Consider the following 24,051-nt stretch of genomic DNA (forward strand, 5'->3'; position numbering starts at 1 on the left):
ACTTTGCTACAGATCTAAAAGATACAAATAGAGCTCTAAGTTTCACATTCACTACTCTAAAATATGGTTAAGAAAAAAATTCAACCTGAATTCTTTAATAAGCATAATGGAAGGGTTGTTTACTTTTGAGAACTAATAGCTGCCTCATCCTTTGTGATTGCTTGCTTACATAATTTGTTATGAAAGAATGCTTCTAGGTAAACCATCTCCCCCAAATGCTTGTAATTTGTTCTGTTCTGCTTGGGAAGGGTTAAGAGGAGACAACATCCTGTCAAAGACCTTGTTTTTAATTTTGCTTCTCACACTGGCACAGATCCTGCTAAGAGCAGCCCAGATTAGTTCGGGAAAACCTTTGAAGAGATTTAAGATGTCCTTCAGCCAGTTTGAAGGTTTTTGTCTTGCAAATCCAGTACAAGGGCGCCTGCAGGCATCTCGACCCTTGCTGTGCTGCTGATGCAGCTCAAGGTCACACTAACCCGCCCTGTGACATTCAACAACAAAAAAAATTATGCAGTGAAACTGCTTCAGCGGTTCAGCCAACCAACAACTTCCCTTAGTGAGGAACTGAGGAAAAAGTCTTTTTTTACCCCTTCCCTCTTTTTCTTTTTTTGGGGGCTTTGTGCATTTTTGCTGTAGGAAATAATCCCGGATTTCTGGTGTGTGTGATGACAAGGTCATTTCTTAATTAGAACACATGTAAAGAACAAAGCTAAATGGCTTCAAAACAGCTTTGTAGTTGATGGAGAGGATTTAAATTATTTAAAGAGATAGTCACCCATGTATGATGGAAACTGAATTCTAAAGGCATTAACTCCTTCATTCCTGTCTGCTTGCCATTTCTTTCATGTATTTATGTCTGACTTTAAAGGGTGGCATTGTAAGCTTAAGACAATTTTTACAAATGCCCGGTTTTTACCAGGGTGAAACATAATTTATAAATCGAATTCTCAGATAAACTTAATGGAGAAGTTTTCTCCCCATAACATTTATCTCCTGAAAATTTAGAATTTACTTAGGAACTAGGAATTACAGACACATTTTCCCCCTGGCAACTGTGATTTATTTATAATGTGTGTGTGGGGGGTGGGGGGGATGATGAGTAAAGTTCTTCTTTATCTCCTCTTCTTCACTTTAACCAGTTGGTGATTTATATGTCTAGTAGACCTGTTTGGCCCAGCCTCATTAGAAATTACATCACATATCATTCAGGTTTCTGAGTTTTCAAAGAATTGGTATAGAAGACAAAGCTTTTTTCCAAGGGGGAAAAAAAGCCATTTTAATTTAAAATAAACTTTTAAGAAAGTTGTTTCTGAACATGTGTGAGTTTCTTGGGCATGATGAAACATGTCCATAAACACTGGATAGCCTTGTGGGCTCACTGTGCTGTGGGGCATGTTGTTCCTCTTGTGGCCTGCTAGTGCTAACTGCCAAATACATTAGTTGGATACAATCCAAGTGAATTGGCTTTCTGTGCTTGAGACATAATGCATATCACCTCTGTAGGACTGGAGCTGAATAATCTGAGAGCTAACTTTAGGGTTCATATTTTCTTTATATAAATTATATGTAAAAACACACTACACTTATTTCTTTATACACAGAATCACATCATGTAGATAAATTTTACCACAACATTTTGATACTAGCTGAAAAATTTTCTCAGAATTCATACCTACTTGTTTTTTCAAGTACATATTTTCTGAAAATGTTATTAAAGTACAATTGGGTCAAGTACTTTATAAAGATGTGTAGTATTTTAAGTTTGATTATTTGATATTTTAAATTCATGAGCCATATTTTAAAAATTTAAGTCTGAAATGATAACATGATGGATTGTCTAAGAACGGTTTACTAGATTTATTATGAGGGATTTTCCTCTTGTCAAGAAACAATTTCTTTAGATCCATGGAAAGAAAAAGGATGCATACATTAAGATATATACTTTTAGATATAGGTATTTTAAAGGTTTTCAGATTTGCAGAAAGGAAATGTTGAAGGGCAAATCTATATGCAAGAAAATGGTTAGTGTGATTCAGTGCATCTTGCCCTTGCCTGGAGTCTGGTATGCCCTAAATGTCATGTATGACCCAAGCTCACCTGCTAGTAATTTCTAATTTACTGTCCTAATTCATCGATTTGTTATCACTAATTGTTCTTCATTTACTTCTGTGTAGTTTCCAGTACCTAAAGGGTTGAAAGGTTGCTGTAATTGGCACCCGCAGCTGCTCTTTCTTTTGACAGGGGATAATTTTGCAGCCTATGCTTTGTGTGACAGCTGCCTAATTGGGCATTCTCCCCTTGTAGCAAGCCTGCCTCCTCCAGCCTCCCTGCTGACAAATGGTGGTGGATTACAGATGAGGACACGCTGACCCATTCGACCTTGCTGAGACAGCGGGGAGGGGCCTCCTGCTACTTGAGGGAAGCTTTAGGTCATTTAGAGGACAAGGTCATGAGCCAGGTGGAGAAATGACATGATATCACATGACAGTAGCCTGATGACATGGTCAGTGTGTCAAGGACAAATACATCAGTATTGATTAAACATTATTGCAATACTTCATTGAATTTCCTAGTATTTCTTAATTGTTCTAACCGATTCTATTTTTGGTTTTTGTTTTTTTTTTTTAGAAAAAGGAAGAGTGCAGAATGAGATGTGTCATTTTAACAGTGGAAAGCAGTTGTTTACATGAAAATAGAGTTGGTCTAGGAAGCCTCCTAATAAGTTTCTTCAGTTAGAATGTTTTTAAATTATTGCTTAGTTTGCAACCTTTTAACTATCAGTACTTTTCAATAGTTTTTAATTTGCCTGTCTTAATTTCCAAAAATGAGATAATGTGTGATGTCAAAAAAATATTTAACTTTTCTCATCACACTACCTAATGATTGACATACCTTTTCATATTTTGAATGGAAGAAAAATAAGCCAAGTGAAATATCTAGTTGAAAGGAACCTCTAGATTTATTAGATCAAATATACCATTGTTACCCTAATTATAAAGTGTTAAAGATGCTTTTAAGATCATTTTAAGACCTGAAAAAAATTTTTAAATAGCATAAAATTACACTTAAATAAAAACTTCAAGATAAATGGAAACCTTTGTGTATTTTTTTTATGAGTAGTAATGAGCGTGCTTTTTTTGAAGTAGACTGAAGCTGTTATAATACACTTTTACACGTGAAGTCATAAGAATACATGCTGAGTCTATTAACCCTATATTCATACTTGAAAGCATAAGTCTATAAGAACTGTATTGAATATTACAATTGATACAAATGTCTTGTTTTAAAAATAGTGAATATTTAATTCAAAGAATCATGATTCTCATTTTTGGAAAAACAATTGTTGTTGAGTACTGTTGGATCTAAGTCTTTAGTTCAACAGGAGGTAATTTTATGCTTCTGAGATAAAAAACAAGGAGTAGTAAAGTGTGATGAATTAGTTCACTGAAGTAGACACATCTGTATTTTCATGGCATGTGTATGTATGTGTTTGTGCCTGTTTAATTTTGACCATGCTGTGCATGTGTTTAGCTGCTCTCAAGACTCAAGCTTGGTGGAGGTTTAATCCTGTGCCCTTGTACACGTATACTTGATTAGTAGTTGTGGTTATCTCAGCAGAAGACACACCGCCCTCCTCCTTGTATTGGTCGGGACCTGGGCATTGGGGAGTCAAGGCAAAGGAGAAAGAAAAGAGCTTTTGCATTAGTATTCTATGAAAGCCTTACTGTCTGCAGAACAAATTGATTGCTCCGGTGTACCTGTGCTTGGCACCACTGCTGTGAAAGAAAGGTAGGGCTGTAATCTGTTTTATTGTATTACATATTGTGACACTCCAGGAATATGTAAGGTGCACTTTTTCTATGGCACGTGCTCTAACTCTAAGTAAAGAAAAAGGAAATAAATGAATGAAAAGTATGTCAGCTGTGGGCTACAGCTTTGTTTACTTTAGTTCATGAGTTCATTTGAATAAGATAATTTTGCTGAAGGCGTCACTGGGAACATAACCTGATTGATAACGAAACCCTATAAAGTGTTCTGAGGCACTAATCTGCTTCCCTGCTTGAAATGTGTCAAACAGAGATGAAATTCATGCTATTATTGTAAGATTTAAACTACAAAATGGGAGATGTCGTGGAGGTGGTTATGGATATAATTAGTTTAGGAAATCATTTCAAATTATTTTTGTCGTATTTTTAAAGGTCGTACGTGGTACAGAGAAAGAAGAGATTTTCATTAAAAAAAGAATAGAGGTGGCCAGTGTACTACTTTATAAACTATATTAAGAAAATTAATAAATGTGTTGTTTACTTTATTTGTTGGTTATTTTGATTTGTATAAACCCTATATATTTGATTCTGTTGCAGTGAAAGAAATTGCATTCTTTTTTTTCATGTAGTTTTTATTTGTTTTTTTTTAATTCTGTGGATGTTTTTCAATCGTGTACAGTTTGGGGTTGCCTATTATGAATTGAATAAATATTTTAACATTTTACACAATAATTAAAATACCCGTTGTTGGAGTTAGACTCTTTACCATTTTTAGGATTTCTTAAAAGGTAATTGTAGCAACACTTTTTAGGTTGCATGTATATCTGTGCTGTGAGGAGAGAAAGAAATTCCTCTTGTCCAAGCAAGCCTCCTACCACATGTGAACTGCAGGTGCCCTTTGCTGCCTGTCCCCATCCTTTGATTACAATCAGAACACTTGATTTAAGAGAAAGAGCAAAATATCTCATATTAATATATTGATGGAATTAATGTTGTTTTCCATTGTTTATTTTTATATTTAAATTAATATATAACTGTAAATTGCTTAGATTAAATTTTGCTTTCATTTAAGCATGCACATGACTATTCGTTATAGAGTAATTATAAAGATAGGATACAGGTTTCACATAAGTTATGGACATTGATCTAGACTTACTCATAGATAACTTTTGTAGAAAATGGGCAAATAGAGGAGCCATTTAAACATTGGTTAATAACAAATACAAATATGCCAACCCTGACATAAAGCAGTGATTATAATTAACTATTTCAGGTCATGTTATCTATAAAGGATCTGGGTGTTTCAAAGAACTTTTGAATTCCAGTGTTTCAAATTGAATATAGATATAAATTTTGTAATGTTTAGATAACTAGTTTTATGAGGTTTTTCCCTTATTGGGGAAAAAGTATCAGAAAATGTGGAGGAAAATAGACCATGGAACTAAGAATCAAAATATTTATTTTATAAATAAAATTATTAAAATCTTTCCAGTTTTGTTTAGTTTTTAATTTTTAAAGTTACCCTAAAATTTTGAAAACCTTAGAATCTTTCAACCTTTCAAAAGAAATACTTGGCATGTGTATTTTGTGTGTATATTTGTGTGTGTGAGGGGTTAATTAACTAGAGAAAATAAAGGATAGAGAAAAATTTATATTTTTTTCTGGCTTTTTTTTTTTTTTTTATTTTGTGGGTGCAATGGGAGATGTTTTTAACAGACAAGGACTTTATTTTGTTTACCAAATTACCTACAATGCTTGACATTATACCTGGCATATAATAGTTGCTCAGTAAATGTTTGTCAAAAAAGTGAATAACAGATGCTCACTCCACTCCCCACATTTCTTTCCCCATTTATAACTTCAGGTTGTGCTGTGTGCATTTAAGTGAATTATGGGCATTGATGGGACAAGAATTCATTTTTTTAAAACCAACCTGAGAACCAGGTGTATAGACTTTATTTTCCAGAATAGTTAAGTGATTGAGCTTGAAATTGTTTTTCCTCCAAAAGTGTACCTTAAGAGTTCTGCACTTTCAATTGCCTCCATTCTTTTTGCTCAGATGCTGATCTATGATGCTGAGTTTTTTGTTTTAAAGCTATGAAATCTGTTTCTTACATTTTCATTTTGTGATGTTCGATCCATTATGCTAACAAATCAATATCAGCAGTTATTATAACCATTCGAGAAAATTGTATGTTAACATTAGTTAGAAAGATCTAGGTAGATTGAGTCTTGGAGAGATAAAACAAATATTTGATACGTTGGCGACTAGTAATCCATGAAGTTAAAGTTACCCATAGATAACAACTCTATGTGGGTGTCACTTTTTAAGCCCACTTAACAAGCAAACTTTTCATTGTTTGTTATTCCACATTAGTTAGGCTTAAACTTGGATCCTTTGAGCAGTAGGAACCTTGAAAATTAGTATCAATAGCTCATTTAACTGATGAGAACACTATATATGTTGATACTTTGCCATTTTTATAAAGCTGGTTAGTACCTGAACCAGAGCAAAAACAGAAACTTCCTGGTTTTAGGGAAACAAAGAAGATTATTTTTTCCCTCATAGTATCAACTCTATTTCATTTAAAACTTCTAAAATAACATTATGTTAACATTACTCAACCAGAACACCTGTAGAATTTGTATACACACACACAGAATTGTGGATTGTTTCCTGTGGATGTGGACTCAGTATTCTTTTGTGCCAAGAATGAGTGACAAAATATTGGATAATATAAAAATTCAAAAGATTTTTATATAGAATTACATTGTCTAAAATAAATTTATGAGTAATGCAGTCACAAATAACTACTTTAGATACTTATATCTTAGGGCAATATTCTCTTTATTAGTTTAGTCATGACTAGACTAAGGAAGGAAGCAGCTAACCATGGGGACCTCCCCCGGGGGGATACCAACTGGGCTGGACCTCTTTCAAAGATAATTAAATGCTGAATTGTGAAATTCAAGAAATATTCAGATTGTCATATAGGTATACAAGGAAGTTGATCCAGAAATCTAGTGCCCAGTTCAAGGGCTGACAAAATTAGTTGAGTGGGTCAAGCCTTCATCCACCTGGGCTGAAATTATGACTAGATTTTATTTCCAGGGAAGAAATGAATAAGGAGCTAGGGATCCTCTTAAAAAACCAAACCGAGCAAACATGGAGGCTGTGGGGAAACTAGTGAACTTTGGAAGTGTGGATTACAGGTGGAGCGTGTCTCATGTTCCACAACTAAGTTTATAAGCTTACAGGTCATAGGGATGGCAGTTAAAACTATTTCTAGCCCTTTCTACCCCATTAGTGAAAAAGATATCTCTAGCCCTGACCCTTTAGTTCAATAGTGGGCCACAGTTTACAAGCAAATTAACATCTCTACAGTGCAGTTTCTCCATATGCAAAATAAGGATGATTGCTATATCTACCTCTTCAGGTTTCTGAGAAGACACATACAGTACCTAGATCTATATGACAATTCTTTGTGGGTTCATGTGTCTGAGTATAAGGTAGCCATCTCCCTCTTCTGATGTGTTATTTTTCCTTTTATTAATAATAGAGGATTTGACTAAGTCACTATAATATGATGTACTAGAGGTGTTTTGGCATTTCAGAATTATTGATACATTCTTTCCATCTTATATTTATTATAGCATGGTAAATAAAATTCTTACTCCTGTTTTGAACCTATTAATTTATTCACAAGGTTTAACCTAACAAATGCTCTGTGGTTAATAATATGACTTTCTCTCCCTTAGTATGTACTATCTTGGTTAGTTATTTAATTTTTATTAATATTGAATTTATTTATATTGATTATAAAAATATGTATCAAACTGCATAATTTTTTTTAAAATTTTTGTTCTGTTTTGTTTGCATTACTGGGGATTGAACCCAGAGGCACTCGACCTCTGCGTTACATCCCATCATTTTTAAACTTTTAATATGAGACAATTGTCTGAAAGTCACCCAGGCTCCAATTGAACTTGTGATCCTCTTGCCCTAGCCTCCTGATTCACTGGGATTACAGAAACATGTCCCTGTACCTGACTCTGCATAATTTTCGTTGTCCACCTTTTCACCTGAAAGAGTAAAATGTCTAAATGAATCATGACTCCTCCTCTAGAATATAGTAATTGATTTGGAAAATGAGAGGCCAGAGCAGATAGGGTAAATTTTAATTTGTTTAAATTTTAGCTAAACTTTTTTAGCTTTCTTCAAGTGTCACTAGTTGTTTCCATATCTTGCTTTTTCCCTTTAATTGTAGAAATTTCTTGGCAATTATTTTTATTATTATTTATTTTTTGTAAATCTTTAGGATACTGGGGTGACCTGACTTCACAGGAGAAAATGTGAAATGGAGTAAAAGCATGATAATCTTTTCTGAAAAGCAGAGGAGGAATATTCAACATACCTTATGATTTGAATTCAGTTTAAACAATGTTTTAACTTTTTCATTAGATAACACTTATAATTTTAAACGAAGTAGTCATTTCTTTTGATATTTATAAGACATTTCTTAAATATAAAGATTTTTCAGTTATACCATATAAGCATTTTTATTTGGTTTACATAATTTATATATATGAATTGTATGTGTGTGTGTATGCCTGCCTGCCACTTGTTTCCCAATTATGTATATAAATAAGTGGTCAGACAAGGAACATGATTAGACATGTTGTTGAGCAAAAAGTTAATGGCTCAGTCATGCTCATAGTGAACAGAATAAAAGTAGTCCTTGTCCTCATGTAATAGGTATTACAGTCTATTGGTGAAAGATAGGTGATAAATATGTTTTTTTAAAAAAAGGAAAGAAAAGCAGGTAAACAAGAAAAAATAATTACTGAACGAGAGAAGTTTTGTGTTCTCTGGGTGCTCTGCAAAGAATGAACAGGAGGCTGGTTTATTAAAGATCATTGGGAAAGGTTTGTCATAAGTGACATTTAAACTGAGTTATGGAAAGAGGCAAAGGAGTCAGTCACAGGAAGAGCCAAGTATATACATAGGCCTGAGAGCACAAAAGCTCCATCCATGTTCTGGGATCAAAGGAAATCTAGGTAGCTAGAGTTGTGCCATTCAGGACAAAAGCCACTGGCCACATGTGGCTTTCCCTACCTGAGCTACTCAGAATAGTAAAATGAATACATGCCAGTGTACAAGAGAAATATAAATCATCATGAAAATTTTATATTGATACCATCACATTTTGGATAAATTGGGTTAAACAAAATATACTTTAATTTTACCTTCTTAATTTTTTTTAAGTGTTGCTACTAAATATTTAAAATTGCACGTAGGTATCTCATTGCATTTCTGCTGGGCATTGCCTGACTAGAAGGGTGTAATAAGCAAGAGACTGAATGCATGAGATAAGGTTGGTCAGATTCAGTAGAGACATTTAATGCCATGCCTTCTAGACCTTAGGCTAGAGAGGAATTCAGACTCGATTCTAAGTGAAAGGGGTTCACCATTACAAATAGCATTGGCTACAATTTGGAGACTGTGTTGGAGGGGAGCCAGTTAGGAAATTGGTACAATAAAAATATAGACACAGCTAAATGAGTGATCGCAGCAGTTGTCAGATAAAGTAGTCTGTCTTTTTTGATAGAATTTCATAAGCCATGGGTATATGCGTTGGTTTGGGTTTATATATATATGTAAGAATTATCTTTTTATCATATTCATGAAATATTAAAATTCTTATAAAACATTAAATCTCTGCCAACCATCTAGAACACTATATTTCATGGAAATAGTAATACTTTAAAAATCATTTATAACTTTAAAGATTTAATTTTAAGAGTTTTGACAAACTACAACAGTTTTTAATGGCTTGGTTCAAGTAATTATTTGGTATTTTGTTGTTTCTTTAACAACAAAATACCAAATAATTGTCATACAGCCCAGCCTCTAATCCTTCCAACTCTTCTCTGCAATAGGGTTTATTTTTATGTTTTATTGAAAAAAGAAAACAAAACAAAACAAAAAAACTTGGAGACTTTTAGAGTAATTAAGCTAAGGTACCACAGTAAATATTTTAAGTACTGATAAACCCTATGCTAAAACTCAAATCGTTCAAGTATATATTAGGATTTCTGCTTATCTGAATGCTTTTCATATTGTATGAATGTATGTATCTGTATATGCATGAATGTGACTTAAATTTGCCATTTTTTTATTTGGATCAGAGGCTGTATTTATAGTACCACCACTTAATTTAAAATTGGAATAACTGTTAAGTCTTCGTTTTTTGTTGTCGTTGTTGTTAATTACACTATTCTGTGATGATACAAGGTTTTGGATTACAGTACTACACCCCAATCCACAGTTTTGCTTTCTGTGTTTTCAGTTACCCAAGGTCACTTATGTTCTGGAAATGTTCCAGAATAATTCATAAGTTTAGATTGCACATTCTTCTTAGTAGTATAATAAAATCTTATTCCATCCCAAGTGGGACACAAGTTGTTTCTTTGTCCAGTGTGTCCACATTGCATACCCTATCCTCCTGTTATTCATTTAATAGCCATCTTATTTATCATATTGTCATTGTGTCACAGTGTTTGTGTCCAAGTAATCCTTATTTTGTTTAATAGTGTCCCCAGAGCACAGTGATGCTAGCAATTTGGGTATGCCAAAGAAGACTTAAAGTGCTTCCTTTAAGTATAAAATTGAAAGTCATTGATTTTAATAAGGAAAGGAAAAAATCATCCTGAGGTTGCTAAGATCCATGGTAAGTTATTATTATAAATAACTTATTATAAATAAGTTATTATTTATAGTGCCTAACTTATATTAAACTTCATCATGGATATTTATTTATAAGAAACTACCAAGGGATAATAAAATATATAACATGGTTCTAATTTAGATATCAAATTAAAACAGTTATATAAATCATTATAGATATTTATCACAGTAGCAAAATGAGGCAAAAAGTGAACTATTTTTCAAGGACCACTGTATTGGTTTTATTTCATCTTTTATTTTTACAACTTCTCTATTAGGCAAGTTGATATTGTACATACTAAACTGAGGTTCAGACAGATTCACCCAGTCACAAAGCAGGGGGATGAGTCCCATTGTTAGGTTTTTAAGTTCCTGTATCTTTTAGAAATGAAAATGTGGGAATTTTTTTATAGTGAAAATTGTTGGAGAGTATAAAATGAAGCTATTTCAAAAGTGAATCGCAGAGAATCTGAATTGTTAGATTTCAATTTTAAATTGTTAAGATTAAAAAAATTGTTCAGATTGACAATTGGTGGATTATAGTGATATCTAGTCCTGTGAGTAACCAATACAGTAAAATAGTTTTATGAAGTCAAGTGTAAGAGTTTTCTCAGCCCCATTTTTTTTGTTGTTATTACTGGTCTTGATTTTGTTATTTCTAATCTTTTGTCTCCAGGCTCATCACTGATAACATAAAGATATAAGTACTTAACAGTGCCAAATACAGAATTCCCCTCTGGAACTGCATAAGTGTTTTTCATATCAACAGTTTTATAATAACTAAAAATTGATTGTTGAACAGAGTTTTTGGTTGTTTTTTTTTAAGGATAGTTAACCATTTTTTTTACTCTTCTCAATTATAATTTTGCCAAGATTTGGCAAGTATCTGCCGCAGTCTAGCTGGGCACAAAATAACCGAGCCACCACACACTTTGTAGATTCAAACAGCAACTCTTTATTCCCGAACTTTCACCGGCACTCTACACGCATGTTCTGGGGAAAAAAATCCACACCTCCACCAGGCTCTGCATCCCAAATACTCTCTGAATCCCGCGAGAACTCAAGGGGAACTCAAGGAGCAGGCACCTGAGGCAGCAGGATACGCCCTATTCCCAGCAGGATCCACCTTAAACCTGCAAGCACCCTATTCCAGCAGGATCCACACCCTAAACCTGGAACCACCCTAAACCCGGATCCACCCTGGTCCTTGAGCAGGGTCACCTTTCTCAAACATTCATGCAATGTCACTGCAAATGATGTAGGTCCAAGGCAAGCCCATTTCCACAATGGAGAGTCCTCCCTCTAAGCAACATTGGGTAGGCTGACAAGGAAATTGCCATGCTTCATTCCTACTTGGTTAGGGCTCTCAGCAAGTATCGGCTATCTGCTGGCCCTTTTTAAAAAATTATATAGTTAAAAGTAGAGATCCAAGGCAAATTTTAATTTATGTGTGTTCTGATCTCATTTTTGTTCTTCCTTTTTTTCTGATTACGTAGAACTCCACTTAAGCCTTTTATTCTGAACAAAGGTTCCAACCAGTTCTACTTCATAATGTTTATGCTATTAAATATATGTGAAAGAAAAATATTGCCAAATTTAGGTACTTCTTTTTAGTATATACTGTAGATATTTTTAACATATCAGGTAGTAGTTTTTTCTCCCCTTTGTGTCATGCTTCCTGTAATACACATACTTTTTTCGAGGGAAGGCACCCTTCTTGATAAATCAACTTTGCTAATTATTTTATGGCAAACCCATGATTATTACTGGGATATTTTTATTGTTGTTTTAGAAAATAGTTAGCTTTTGATTGTGAAAATTTGAATGATACTCTTTTATATAAGTGGAAGGCAGAAACTTATCAACCATTTCAAGCAATAGATTATAAACCACACTCAAACTGAATTTATGGTTATGTTGTTTAAATGATATCCTTACCTCTGTAGTTTATTTTAAAAAATGGGGCTCCTTTAGGCTCTGTAAGACCTTCAGAATAGAGGAGAAAACATAGTCAAAGAAGGGAAAAAAGAAAAAAGTTATTGAAGGAAAAACAACTTTTTAATCCTAGATGTGGTTTCTTACCATCTTAAATGTAAACGGACAATATTTTTATAGTCATCTTCCAGTTTCATATTGGGGGTTATCTTTGTGAATCTTTGTCATATCTGAGCTCTTGGGATGTTGTAGGGTGGGTAAATACAATGGTGAACCCCTTGTCTCCTTTTATTTTCTCCTTTCCATAGAAAAGTATATTACTTTTATAGCCTGTTTACTTTTTGAAAATGTGATTGATTTAATGCATATATTTTAATTGATTTCTTTTCATTATCCATGGTAAAAATTCAAATGCAAACGAATCTGGAGTGACACTTGAAAATGTCTTTCTTTTTGTAGAGAAGAAGGAAATTGAAATAAGACAATCTACAGTGGGGATACATACTTAGTCCTGAAAGGAGCATCAGTCCTAAAAGGTAGAGCAAAGAAAGGCAGAGTGATTAGGTTTAGCTGTACTAGGAATATTCTCAATAAGGTCTTTATAATATGGTGGTAAAATAACTATAATATGGAGGTAAAATTACTGGAGCCCAGGATCATGCAGCAGAATCTTAATGAGGATCTTGCTGGGATGTGTGCATTCAGATGAGTAGAGTAAGGCACAAATAGAAAATCACATGCTTTTTTTTCTTCTTCTTAAAAATCCCTCACAGCTTCAGAGTGCCAAGAGTTGGACCGCATGGCCAGATTTCATCTTTCCTCTGTTGATCCCATCCCCATCCTGTTAATGACAAGAGGAAGGAACTGAGTGAGAAGTAGTTGTAGAACTACAGGAATAGAAACTCCTGCCTTTTTTTTTTCCCTTTATTATTCCACCATAGAATAATTAGTATTTCTGACTCCTTCCTTTAGGCCGTTGTTCAAACATTTTGGGCTAGGGCTATAATGTAGGACCACGATGGCCAGAGTTTAAGAAGAACTGGAGATGTGAAAACGCAGTGGTTTACAACATGAAAAGAAACAATAGAAGCACTAGAGGGCTTGGGTACAGCTGACCTTTCCTGACCCAGGGTCATCTCCTCAACCTCACCGAAAACTTGGATTCTACTCTGATGGCAGGCTGCTTACTATTAGATGCTATGCTCATTTTCTACTAGAATTAGGGGCTAGGGATGGTAGAAGTTAGCTAAATCAAAATCCACTTATCTAATATTTTGCAATCTAGCCCTCTGAGAAAGTACCATCCCGTCTTTGTTTGCTGGCCAACTTCAGCATTCACCCAACCATTATGCTGGGCTTCACTTAGTAATTCATTTCCCATAACTGCCCACATACCAGCTTAAATACTAACGTCTCCCTTAAGATGCAATCACCTCTTGTATGGTTCTTGCTGTTGCTTCCTCTCATAGACCCTTTTCTTCTAATTGGTTGACATAGTACTGAGGTTGTATATTGAGTGAAGGCGTTCTTTCTGAGTTTGCTTTTCTTTCATCCATTCATGCTCAAGGTTCTCTTGAACCCTGTTCAGAGCTGTACAATCTATTGCTGTATGATCAATCAGCTCTGACTCACCGTTGGGCATTTATACTGGTATTGTTTAAGTGCAGTCACACCATCTCACTCCACTGTACCATTCCCAACATAAAGAATTTGGCCTTCCTGACAGAGTCAGGATCCTTTGTAGTTCTGAATACCTGAAGTGTTCATAAGTAAGAGAGGTAGAAGTAATTTAAGCCTTAAGAATTAAAAGATGGAAAAAAGAAGAGGAAGAAATCAGGAAGCAAGAAGGAATAGTAGGGAAAAAATAAGCGCTTATGGGCTGGAGTGGCTCTTAGGCTAGTGGCACTAAAATCATGTTATAGATGTGCATCTGATTCTGATGTATTAAGAAGTATTCTTGAATTTAGTAGTCCATTAGTAGTCAATTAGCAAAATTACGAAGTGGGAGAAGTAAAGAAATAAGGTACCTGTGCTGTTTCACAGCTTATTTTTCCCTTGATTAACAGGAAGACCATTATTTTGTTGTAGATTCCATGTTTTTTTTTTTAACATTTCAGCCAGGTGCAGTGTTACAAGCTTGTAATCCCATCTGCTCAGGAGACTGAGGCAGGAGGGTGGCACATTCAAAGCCAGCCTCAGCTAGAGCGAGGCACTAAGCAATGAGAGAGACCCTGTCTCTAAATAAAATATGAAATAGGTCTGGGGATATGGCTCGTGGTCAAATGCCCCTGAGTTCAATGTAAAAAAAAAAAAATTATATATATATATATATATATATATATATATATATTTTTTTTTTTTTCAGACTTCATCTCCCCAGCACCCACTCGTCCCTATGTGCACACATGCACCCATGCTCAGACCATTTCTGTTCATGTATGTGTAACAACTTCATAATCAGTGATACTGCCGGCTAATATTGGAAATAAAAATTTATCTACATTTAAATTTAATAGAATAGAGGGAAAATAGTACCATAAAGTTCTTCAACAAGTCCTCAGTAAGTTTCACACAGCTGTAGGGATAACTTGACGAAAGGACATGTTCAGCCAGATGGCCTGTGCTGGCCTCCTTCCCATTCCTGCAAAAGATATGTTATTCACTCCCAGGGTAGCTCAGGGAAAGAGCTGATTATGGAATTAAAACAACCAATGTCCAATTAACCCCTGTTTTGGTCAATGTTTCCTACACAGTTTGGATAATTGGCATACTTTAGTTCCATCAAGGGAAGCAGCTGGTTTATTGGTTAGTGCAGGCCCCTGGGAATAAGAAATCTGAAATTCTGTTATCAGCTCTGCCCCTACAAACTTAAGAATGACCTTGGGCATTTTATTTACCTCTTCGAGTTTAGCCTACCTCCTTTGAAATTCAGAGATACATGTTGCTCTTTAACCATGACATGAAGTTTAGTATAGAAAAATTAGAAAAAAGAGCATTGATATTTACAGAGTTCTTTAGGACCATGAATAAAAGGTGCAGTTTAGCATGCATATTGTTAGTACAGAATCATAGTGATGTTGTGATGACATGGTCAGAAGCCCCCGCAAGCAAGCTTAAATACTAGGGGATACAATAGAGGCATGCAGCAGTCCCTTGACAGGCTTGACAGGAACCCAGTGACAGGCTTGCTCTGCACCTCCTCGAAAGCAGTCTTCCCCAATCGCTTGCTGCTCTTCTCTCTTTCATTTGCCCTCTTCATCTCAGCTTCTCACTGCACGCCTGCTTTCTTCTTTCCTCTCAGTATACTGATTCCTCTCTATCCTGCCTATGAAATGTCTCATTATGGCCACCCTTAATGAAGTCTTCTGTCTTTCTCAGAATTTCAGTTCTAAGGAAAAGAAATGACTGGTCTGTTTCAGACAGGTTCGCAAGGTTGATACAGTCCCCTGAGGGTCAGTGAACAGGTTCTTTGAAGTTATTCCATGCTTTAAGTTTTTCTGTCTCATAAGATTATAAAATTAAAGATTTAGCTAGTTTAAGTAAATTATTTCACATGCCCAAATTTTTTTTTAAGTTTTTCACATTATACACAGAGTGTACTAAATACTTAAAGTATCAGGCATAGGAATACAAAGACGAAAATAGTCTTAACCATCAAGGAACATATAGGATGACAAGCAAGCTGAAAAATGTTAAGAAAACTCTTTCGTCTAGTTCTATGTCTATAAATAACAGAATACTTAAATTTCATTAAGTGCTTAGAAAATGCTAGATATTATACATTTCATTTAATAAAATAGGTTTATGGGTAGATACTATTATGCCATTTTTACAGCTAAAGAAATTGAGTCCCAGAATGAAAAGGTAAACTGACCAAAATCATTCATTGGTGATTGAAGTGTCAGGAATCCGGAGGTTGTTCTTGTAACTACTGTACTTTGTGGCCTTTCTAATAAAAACAAGAGACTTAAAATAGCAGAGACAAAATTTTAGAGTATGAAAAGTAATCTAAAATTCTCAAAGTTCTCCAAACGTGTGTGATCTATCAAATGTTTTCAAATCCATTTTTATTATTGTCTGTGGCAATTTAATAGGAAAGACTAAAATTCAGAAGATCATGATTTGGTTTTGGATCAGCTACTTACTGGATGATTAACCAGTCACTTAATTGTTCTGACCATTAATGCCCTTGTTTGGTAATGAGGAGAATAAAAAAAAAAAATTAAAAAAAAAAAAAAAACATGGTATTTCATTTGAGGAAGGGTTAAGGTTTAAAGCACCCATGAAAAGGCAGAGCTTTCTAAGTGCATAGAACATTTAGTAGGAGTCAGCAGTCTATGCAGAGAGCCCCCAAGAGGTTTTATAACCAACAATTTATATCTTTGCAGCACCTACCACAGACTAACCCAGGAACATTTGTCTTCTTTTGTTTGCCCTTTGCTAGGCTCCTGTCAACGATGGGGTTTTACTGTCTTATCTATACCTTATGGTGGTGCGAGAGCCAGTTAGTGGAACACAGCACCTATGTTATAATGTTTGAAAGGCAACTGAAGTATTTGTCTTGTCTCCTAACTCCCCAAAAGGACCAATAATCAGACTAAAGAGACATTGTAGTTCTGTCCAAGAAAGAATTTTATATTGTTACAGTTGTACAAATATAGAGCAAATTCTTTGAATGAGGGACAACCCTTATTAGCACTGTCCTGTGCCCAAGCTGTATAAATATGGTCATATACATTCCCTAGATGGTTGTATGAAATAAGTGTTCATTTTTGTGCACTTATAGATGATAAAAACTTTAAGAGTAATTAACTTGCCCAAGTTAAAGTGATTTAGTCAATAATAGAAAGAGCCAGAAATTGAACCCAGAACCATTTTATCCCAAGAGATAACCACCTTAGAAGACACTTGATGGTCACTATAGGTTTTCAGAAATAAACTGGGCAACCAGAGTTAGCAGATAGGTTATGAAGGGGAAAAAGCATCATTTGAGATAATTGATTAATAAGAGATTGTCTTTTACCTCTCATCTAACCTTTAAATGGTGTGCTTTTGTCATACTTGGAGAATCATTTAGTAAGCCACAATGTTATGAAAATGATAGGTGACTATAGACCCGTTAGAGGAAAATAGATTTCACTCCATAAGAATTAGCTCTTCTACTGGGCATGGTGGGCCACCTGTAATCCCATCGGTTCGGGAGTCTGAGATAGGAGAATCATAAGTTCAAAGTCAGCCTCAGCAACAGCAAGGCACTAAGTAACTCAGTGAGACCCTGTCTCTAAATAAAATACAAAATAGGGCTGGGGATGTGGTTCATCAGCTGAGTACCCTGAATCCAATCTGCAGTACCAAGAAAAAAAAAAATGCCGTTCTTAAATTTTATACAAGTCCTACAAAGTTGTTTATCTGGTATTCTGGAGGATGGGATGTTTGTTTAGCTTTAAAAATGAATTATTAATCCAAGTGAATAAAGTACTTACAAATCCGTTTTATAATGATAGTTAAGGAATATTGATTTGATAGCCAAATGCTTAAAACAAATGCCTAAATAGCTTCTGGAATACAATAAGAAATGTTTTGTTTTTAATACATATTAAAGAGTGTCTTGCTATACATTTTAGAAAACTGAGTTTTCTCAGTCTTATTCATATCAAAAGTTAGATCTCTTCCAAACCCGTATGACTTCTTAGCTTTCTCAGACCTGAGAAACACTAATGTTTAATACCATGACAAGAACTAAGAGTGCACCTGAACTTTAATTTAATACAGGTCAAAGAAGTGATTTCCCTGGTTTTATATTTCTGTTGATGGCAACACGCCAGCATTGTAAGAAGTAGTACAAAAGGCATGGCGATATGTTGACTTGTCCTATGTTAGTGTTCAAGGCAGACCTACATGGATTACACTTGTTTTTGTTGAATTTGGCTTGAGTCTTTCAGGTTTAGTCTTCAAAAGATAATTACAGCTAGGTGTAGTGGCTCACACCTGTAATCTCAACTATTCCAGAGGCTGAGACAGGATTACAAATTTGAGGTGAACTTCAGCAACTTAGTGAGATCCTGTCTCAAAATCAAGAATTTAAAAAAACTGAGGATGTAGCTCAATGGTAAAGTGCCCCTGGGTTCTCAGTCTTTAGTATTTGAGGGAGAAAAGAATAAAAGGTAATTTGATTACTTTTACATATTCTAATTGGATCACTTTAGTTTACGTTTATTTTTATTTAGCCATGAAATGAAAGCTTATACTTGATGTCAGCAACAAATGTGGGTTCAAATGAAAAATAATCATGCTAACAATAGCTTTAACTAGAATTTATCACATAATATAAAGGGTTGAAGATCTTTAGTGCACAATTATTACCTGCTATCAATTGTGGTTAATACAGTTTAAAAAAAAAACAAAAAACTTTATTTCGTAAAGGCTTACATTCCTTGTTTTATTATAATTATTTTTTAAAATATGTTTGGTTTTAGGGAATAATATATTTTGATGTGATATTTAATTTCTTAATATAACTCCATCAAAGGAAATCTTCACAAGGTAATAATATTTCAGTGTTAAATATGTGTTACCTGTCTTCTTTATAGAGGAAGTATATGAAAAACTTAATGGTAACAGTATTTTGAAATATACATACTCATTTTTTAAAAAAAATTTTTATTTGTTTTAATTAGTTACACATGACAGTACAATGACCTTGACATATCATACATTTGAATCAGATGGGATATAAATGTCTGTTTCATTCTACTATCCTTTCTATCCCCCCATCCCCTCTCCTCATCTTGATACCTTCTCTGTGTGTACTAGATCTCACTAACCTTGACTGGGAAAACAGCAATCAAAGGAACTAAATGAATATGATTGATCCTTTATAAACAAATGTTAAAATAAATGTCTCTTACATAAACATATAAAATCCTTTAAAATATGCATTTTTAAAATACAGAAAATCTTTTAAAAATATGTATTTTTAAAATAAATCTTGTGTTTTTCTACCAGAATATTAGGCACTCATGTTTTCTAAATCCATAGAACTTCCTATAGATTAAAAAAGAAACTTTATTACTCTTTAATTTTGTACATTTTTGTTAGTTTTTAGTTAGGAGAAAAACATATCTTAAGTTTAAAAGCCAAACATTAGAAATAACATCATATCAGAGGTAAGTCAGAGGTGGTGGCACATATCTATAATCCCAGCTGCACCCTGAGGCAAGAGGATCACAGGTTTGAGGCCAGCCTGGGCAGCTTAGTGAGACCCTGTCTTAAAATAAAGGGTCTCAGTGGTAGAGCACTTGCCTGTCATGTGTAAAACCCTGGGTTCAATCCCCAGTACCACACACACAGATAATCTTGAGCTACCTTAGGATCACAACCCCTCCCCTCCACACCTCTTTTGTAAACTAAGGCTCCAAGAGGTTGAATTCCTGCATGTTCTACTGGGAATGCTACGTCACCTGTCCTGGGCTGTAAAGATGACAAAGACTTAATTCTTGACCATAAGGAGTTTACTCTGTAGTCAGGAGGTAGGCAGACAAAAACCAAAATGCACTTTTGTAAGTGGAATGATTGAAAGATTCCCTGAATGCTATAGAGGCACAGACAATCTACCCCTAGTCTATAGTTTGGGGAAGGCTTCCTGAAGAGGGGATGTGTCCTTAGCCAAGACTTAAGAAATGAAAAAGACCAAGCAGCTCAGGAGGCTGAGGCCGGAGAAGCGCGAGTTCAAAGCCAGCCTCAGCAATGGTGAAGACACTGAGCAACTCAGTGAGACCCTATCTCTAAAATAAAATACAGAATAGGGCTAAGGATGTGGCTCAGTGGTTGAGTGACCCTGAGTTCAATCCCCGGTACCAAAAACAACAACAACAAAAAAGGATATATCTTAGCTTGATTGTAAGTGAATGGGATTTAATATATCAAATCATGATATATTAAATCATTCTCTAAGCATTTTTTGTTCTGATATATTTCATCAAATGATGATAATGATAGGGATTAGATGGACAAATGGGAGGAAGGCCAGTAAGTAGATGAGTCTACTTCTTCATCTGTATTACCCTGTTTCTCTCGTTTCTTTCTTACATCCTTACTTACCATTAAAATATCTAGATATAAGTCTAGATATTCATTTTATATAAATGCTATAATTGAAAATACAGTAAAGAGCAAACGGCAAAACAAAGTATAAACAGAAAGAAATTGATACAAGGATTTAAATAATTGATATTGAGTTAAACTACTAAGCAGTGTATTGATCAGTATAGTGTATATGTATACTTGCACACACCATCATTCTATCTCAAAAAACTAACCAACCTGGAAAAGTGATGCGAGATTTCTTCAAAGCTAAAGTATTTAGTTCTTTTGTATTAAAATGATTTAACTTTATGAAATTATATGAATAATAGATACTAAGTATTTGTTTTTGATGATTCTAAGTGTTCAAGAAAATGTTGTTCTGAAGTATTTTTGGTCCAGTGAAGTCAGAAAAGCCCTGACCTATGTTACTTAGACTTCTGCTGTTCCTGTTTCTCCTCCAGTTCACTGGAGTCCTCCTCTTAAGCTCCCAACTACCTCATCTGTATCTCTGTGTCGTGGGTGCCATGGCAAGACCTGTGGCAAGCCATCACTGCTGTAGGGAGTGAACATGTCAGACCTGGACACAACAAAGCTGGATCTCTGATTAACAGTTACTTCTTCAGTTAAACTGAGTTTATTACTTCAAACACTTGGTTATATACACAGGTGAGCAAAAGAGAGGTCAGGGGAAAGTGTGCATGGAAATTTCTTAAATATATGTGAAACCATTTAAAGTAATGGCCCAGTGATGGTGTACCAGTAGCTTTATCTTCCTAATTGAAGAGCATATTTTAATGTTATCTGCTAATATTTAAAGATACAGAACTTGTGTGTAGAAGATTATTTGTTTGTGTTTATTAATTATCTGTAGTGGGGTCTTGTCATTTTTATTGACTTTTTCCCTTTACAGATATTGTTGCTTTGCCCATTTGTCTATGGATTATGTCTGTAGACACTTATCTTTCACATCCTGCTGAAAGTTTTGATCTAAAAATCTGTTCTGAGCCAATACTGGCAAGAGTGATGTCACATAATGTTTATCATTTCTGGAAAATCAAAGTACATGGTCCATTCATAGCAAATCAGCATTTTCACCCAGATAGCAGCAAATAAAGAATATTTTTTGTCAATTGATAAGTCATTCCTCTAAAAAAAGAACTTTAATATAGTGTATTTTATAAAGAATTATGTTTGTTTTCAAAAAGAATGTCAATGGAGTTTCTGATCAAAGTTTAATGTACAGATTATCATCCATTTTCCGTAATTTCAGTATACCCACAGTCTACTTCTGCATAGTAAAGGAAGTTTCTTTCTCATGATATTTAATTTGGTAATTTGATTTGATATTTTCCTTTTTATTTTGAGAACATTTACATGTCCATGTATCATAGGTAATTTGCAAATTACGTAAAGTATAGCAGGTGATAGTTGTTTAACAAGGAAAGCTTTTATAGTATAAATTTGCCCCAACAGTATTATTAATCCTTAAAATAGTTTCTTTATATCAGGGGATGCAGCTCAGTAATAGAGCATCTGCCTGGAATGTGTGAGACCCTGGATCCTATCCCCAGAATCATGAGAAAAAAAAAAAAAAGAAAAAAAGGAAATGATTTCTTGATCAGAATGCTTCAGCAAGAACATTTATCATACAGTGCAACTTAAAATAAATTCATTATCTTGTTTGAACACTGCAACAAAGGCATGGTTTTGTTAGCTAATTGAATTCTTCAATGATATATTCAGTTAAAATCACTTATTGCTCTTGATCCCTTGATGATAACTGAAGTTTCTTCCCCTATGTGTATGGTTTGGAAATTGTCATGGAAGACTGTGGATACAGCATAAAACTTTTCTGGTTGAACCAGGACTTTGTAGTTAAATCTGTATGTTTAGGAAGAAGTTGTAACATACTATTACTTTCAACCTCAACTGAAGCAAAGGCTTGAAGATGTGAGAGAGTATGGTCTATATCTTCTACAGATCTATAAATTACATTAATTTCAAAATTACAACATGGCCAAGAGTATTTATTACAAGTGCACAGATATGGATAGCATGCACATATGCATAGCATGCATACATACATATATAGACACACATAAAAATTCAAAATTCTAACAAACACACAGGTCTCTTCTTTTTCTATGATTCAGAACTAGCAGAACTCACATTATAATAAAAAGCAATGAAAATCTTTAAGGTGGGAGGAGTATTTTTAAAACAGAGTGTACCCTATGAGTAAATGAGGAGTGTCTGCTAAGTGTACTAAAAACCCTAGGAGCTTTGATCAAATGCCAGCTGTTACATCAGTCTGCTGGTAATCTTTCTTGATGATCTGTGACCTTGACCTTGGGCTTCTGTCTGTATGTCAAAATCTATTTTAGGGATAGGGAAACCATAGTTGAGGTTAATTGGATTTATTCACCATTCAAAGAATGTCCCTGTATGTATATACTATAAACATTCAAAACAATTCCAATAGAAGAAAGAACCGTTTTCCATTATATTTTTTATTTTAATAGACACTAGAAAATACTATAATTTTGAAACTTCATAGAAAACAGCTGTTAGTTTTAGATTTATACTGTATTTTTCTTTTACATTTATGTACCACCAAAATAATTATTAATTTATATTCTTTCAGAGAAACTATTGTTTAAGAAAAGAAAACAATGAATAGACACTAATGCTAATGATGAATCTCATTTCTCTTCTCTGTAAAAATTAGTTTTTTCCTGGATTTAAAAAAATTATAGTTAAAATTAATTCTTTTAAAGAAACTATAAAGGCAGAATAAAGCAAATAGTATATTTTTTTGAATCTGTTGTGTGTACATAAGCCTTTTGAGACTAATTCAGATCAAAGAAGCCCTCTCCACTTTTATTTTGCTATATCAACTATAAGGATATTTGTTTCTTTCACCAGGACAATTATTCCATCTTTCTTTTGCATTTATCTATGTCCTTAAGGATCCCAATTCTTTACTATTTCCTTGTATTTTATTCAGTATACAGTCCTTATGAAGTAAGCAAAAGTACCAGTTTGACTGTAAGTACATATTTAGCTTTTAAATAAACATGTACTTAAAATTTTATGACCTACTTTAAAAAAATAGTGATGATAAGTAACTTTTGGAGGATTGGGCAGGTAAGGTCTATAGCTATTACAAAACCAGTTGCTTCCTCTAGAATTCACTAAGAACACAACAAAACAGATTGATGAGGGTTCTTTCCACAATTCTGACAGTATATCATCTTTCTGGTTAAAATGCTTGTCATTTTTATAACTACGGTTTGCCAAATTGGAATCATGGGAATAAAATTTTGGAGTTGAAGAGATCCTTATGTGTTTTTGTCCCTTTTTTGAACACTTAAGTCAGTCAAGCAGTAGTGTCTCCTTGTCTTTTTTACTAGGTTGTGAGTGGCACTGTGTTACTCCTGTGGTAGCAGCTGATAAGCAAGTTAAAGCTGATGGACTTGGAAATTTAGGAGCATATTTTCCCCAGGGCAAAAATATGTAAGTCCCTCAGGTTGGGAT

At 34.3% G+C, this 24,051-nt stretch overlaps 1 protein-coding gene across 6 annotated transcripts in view; it reads left to right on the forward strand.

Moving 5' to 3' along the window:
* The window catches only part of Nrip1 (nuclear receptor interacting protein 1), a 156,216-nt gene that overhangs the window by 47,891 nt on the left and 84,274 nt on the right, over window positions 1-24,051 (forward strand). Inside the window, exon 1 of one of the 6 annotated variants that reach the window (XM_071615127.1) lies at window positions 20,985-21,180. The exons of 4 other annotated variants lie outside the window; for them this stretch is intronic. The gene's annotated coding sequence lies outside the window, so the exon portion shown is untranslated. Of the gene's footprint in view, window positions 1-20,984; window positions 21,181-23,981; window positions 24,031-24,051 lie in introns of those variants that run through there. One more of the 6 variants, XM_071615128.1, reaches the window with a different exon arrangement.

The sequence above is a fragment of the Marmota flaviventris genome, chromosome 8 (genome assembly GCF_047511675.1).
Source record: "Marmota flaviventris isolate mMarFla1 chromosome 8, mMarFla1.hap1, whole genome shotgun sequence".
NCBI lineage: Eukaryota > Metazoa > Chordata > Mammalia > Rodentia > Sciuridae > Marmota > Marmota flaviventris.